Raw genomic sequence first — 4,076 nt, forward strand, 5'->3', positions numbered from 1 at the left:
TGTTTTATTTTTATTATTTTATTACTTCCCTTCTACGTGACTTTACCGAAAGAACTAAGAAGATGAATCCCTGCAGTCACGAAAGCTTTAAATCGAAATTTATGAGTTCCTTCTTTAGCAATTATCCCCTTCTTTGATGTAATTCTGTAATTATAGTGCAGGATGTTGAAATGCAGTTCTGTACAGCGCCTTTTGGTATCCAGGTGAGAGGCACTTTAGAAGTGTCAATTTGTATGACTATTGTCCAGCACTACCTCTGGACCACCAACAAGGATTATCACCATGATGCACTCACATGACAGAAGGAACACTTTAATTAGAGTTACCGAATGATTGACAACATGACAACATTCCTCACGTTTATGGACTCGCCGCTAAGGTTTTGGTGAGTTAGTCTGAATCATTAGCCTTCCACTCCTATGTGATCCACCACGTGATCCACTGTGACCACATGGCTTCACCATATTACAGCCGCACAGCAGGGAAACAATATCCAGTGTTCAGGAAGAGTTAAAGAGCCACAGTGTGACACTTAACGAGGGCAGAAGTAACACAAACGTTACAAATGCATTAATAAAATGAAAAAAATATATAATTGGTGATGTTTTGGCATTACACAGATTCAGTTTATTATCATCTGCTACAAAGAAGGGCTATTGCTGAAATATCACCGAATATATATTCCTTATTTTAGGCCATAGTGTTTTTGACAATGTGTGCATGTTGTTGAACTTCTTTCGCACCGTACATAGCCAACCATGCTAATCGGAGGTGCGGGGAAAGGACAACAAACTGAACATAAAAGCGATAGTTTGTGTTATTTGTGCATTACTGGCAAGGCATATCATCACCAAATAATTACGCGATGCCTGCGATTTCCCCTGAGGCTGCTACCGGTTTAAAACTCAATAAATATCGTGAGCAAAATAACATAAAAGTCACGTTTTATGTGGAACTGCTCAGGTAGTTTATAGCCATTGTCACGGGTTATTGTGACCTGATGGATTTAAACCAAAGAGCACATGCGAACAGACTGGCAAGAGGTCACTCTGAACTTGTGTTAAATTGCTCTTCAATTCAAGACCTCTTATTCAGGACCTCCAGACCATATCATCCCAGCACTCATGTATTTTGATGAAAACACCCTGCACTCTTTGGTTAAAGCATTATATGCTGCAGCTAAAACATGTATTTGTGGGGTGAACGGTGGCAGAGTGGTTAGTGCACTGCACTATGGTGCCAGTGATGCAGGTTTGATTTGTGCCGTGTTGTACATCATTGGTGAGTGGAACCTATCCTTGGCCTCCGTGATGTCTGATCTGCCTTAAATAAGTGTCTTGTGCAGTGGGGAGACATAGGTGGGTAGGTGAGGTTCTGACCACATCCCTCCATATTGTATTTAAAGTGTGTGCCTTGGTTTAATCAAAAACATATTCACGTGTGCTAAGATCATGTGCCGTGTTTTTTTCACATACTGTACCACACAGGTCAGTGCACGCTCACCAACCCACACCGACTAACTTAGTGAAGTATGGTCCAATAACCCCCAAAACCTTCACGGCGTAGGGAAGCCCTCTTCATACAGTGGATTGAGAAAATGGCTGTATGTTACTTGTGAGACATGCGTCGAATCGCATGTTTAAGCAACGATGGTTTTCAATTTTAATGTTCAATGTAAATGGATTAACATCGCTCCTGTTTCCACTACATTTACGACAATATGAAAAGAAATCGATAGTTGAGACCAGATTGTAGGATTTACATCAGCTATGGGATCCAGCAGAAGTAAGCAATAGCGAGGTGTGGTGGCATCACTGAAATTGGACAAGATCACCTCTTGACTTTTTACAATGTGAAGCAGGGTTGTCTTAAATGTGTGAGTTTTCCATCCCACGTGATTGCCTATTCCCTACATACTTTGATGTCCACTTTGCAGCAAATAGCTCATTCACTTTTCTGATTATTCCCAGCATAAGTTACCCGAAGGTTGGGGTAATTAAATCCTGAACTCTGTAATAGTTGTATATTTAATTATTCATGCCACCTACGAGTATATCTATAGATATTCTTATTCTGCTCGTGCTACATTCATCAATAATGGAGAACTGTATTTGATTGTGTTTGCTATTTCATACACATACAAAGACCCCTCATTCAGCCATACGAGCTAGTGATGTTAGTGAGCACATTAGCGAGCACAAGGTAGTATGTTCAGCACCATCCATTACATTTAGTAGCCTTTGTCTCCCCAGTACTGATGTTCACACATGGGACGACTTAAGGTTGAGCGGACCTAGAGGAGGCCCGGGGCAGGTTCGTTTACAAACTTGCCACTGAATTCTGTGCATTACAGCCAGGAAATAAACCCAGCTATTCCGAGATTGTAGTAGGCACACAGCTTGTGAACTTCTGTTGCACCGTACGAAGCCAACTGTGCTAATCGAAGGTGCGTGGGAAGGACAACAAACTAAACACAAAATCAATTCTAAAGAAATTCGTTTTCAATTTAAAAGTACAGAGCTTCAGCGGCTTCCTAAAACTCCAGTGGATTCCTAACCCCCCTCCCCTCCTGCATCCCCTCCAGCACAATTATGCAGGATGTGTCTACGCATTTCAGTGTTGTCTCCTTCACGCATTGTACAGCAATGTGCTGTCGGTCGTTGTCACTAGTCGCAGTTTGGCTCGATAAGCCTCAGGCATTTTACCTAAATCCCGACAATCCCCTGTGCTGCTGCATCCCACTTTCACACATCCGGTCTCTGTACAGGTGGCTCCGTCTGTGCGTGAGAATTGTGATGTATGTTTTGTGTGTGTGTGTGTATATATATGATGTGTGTTCTGTGTTGAGTGTTGGTGTCTTTGTCTTTGTGTAGCAATTTCTATTTGGCTGGACGGGTATAAACGGGCACTGCATGGGCTAGAGAAGAGAGGCTCTCTTCTCTAGCCCATGCAGTGGTACAGAAGGATGAACTGCTTTTTGTGTTTAGTTTGATGTCCTTCCCCCACACCTCCGATTTAGCATGGTTGGCTATGCACGGTGTGAAAGAAGTTCAACATACATATATGTCTGTACTAGCGGAGCGCTGGGCGGTAAAACCGCAGAGAGTTGACAGTTGGTGAATCTGCCAGTCACCTCAGTCAACCCATGGCACCTGGGTCTGTTCCGTGACCTCCTACCAGCAGCCTTTCGTCACTTCACATGGCCTCAAAGGGCACCTAGCGTGGCACAAGTGCCATGGTGACATCACCACAGAGGTCGCAATCGGGTACCCGATACCCGTACCCTACCCGATACCCGGCTACTCGTAACCGGCCGCGTACGGGTAGTCGGCTACCCGTACCCGTTTGCGACCCTGGTGCGGTCGGGTACGGGTAAGGAATCAAATCTCGTTTGCGACCTCTGCATCACACCACCACTTCATGGTAAATGGCAGTTGTGGTTGTGTAGGGGCGCAGTAGTGCAGTGGTTAGCACACTGCACTATGAACCTGGTCACCCGAGTTCGATTCCCGCTCATGGCCAACACCAGTGACAATTATCTGAACCGGTCCTGGGCCTCCCCTAGGTCGACTCGGCCTCAAATGAGTACCTGGTGCGATGTGTAAACTTTGCAACGAGAGAGAAAGGAAGCCAGGTGTGATGCTGGCCAACCACCCCCTCATGTGCTGCGCTGACTTTCATAGGTGCTCGCTAACAGCACTCGCCCCAACAGTCTGTCAAGGTTATATGGGAGATATTTGCTTTTATTTTGGAGGGATGCGCATTGAGCTCCAAACCCGATGGACCTCAGCTCAATTTATGGCCATGGCTAACATAGGTGGTGAATTATATCAGAGCCCATCCTAGGCTTCCCTTAGGTCGACTCAACCTTAAATGCGTACCTTCTGCAGTGTTGCAACTAGTGTGAGCCATACCACCAACTCGTGTTCTGTTTCAGCCTTAACAGATGTTCACTAGAAGTACTTGTCTTGACACTAACAGCGACGATGGGGTACTATAAACTATTGATTTTGTTTAAATTCTCCACCACCACGCGAATGATTATTGAAGTATATACACTATAATTTTGCATCGAA

The sequence above is a fragment of the Lethenteron reissneri genome, chromosome 25 (genome assembly GCF_015708825.2).
Source record: "Lethenteron reissneri isolate LAM-NWPU_2019-01 chromosome 25, ASM1570882v1, whole genome shotgun sequence".
NCBI classification, from domain to species: Eukaryota; Metazoa; Chordata; class Hyperoartia; order Petromyzontiformes; family Petromyzontidae; genus Lethenteron; species Lethenteron reissneri.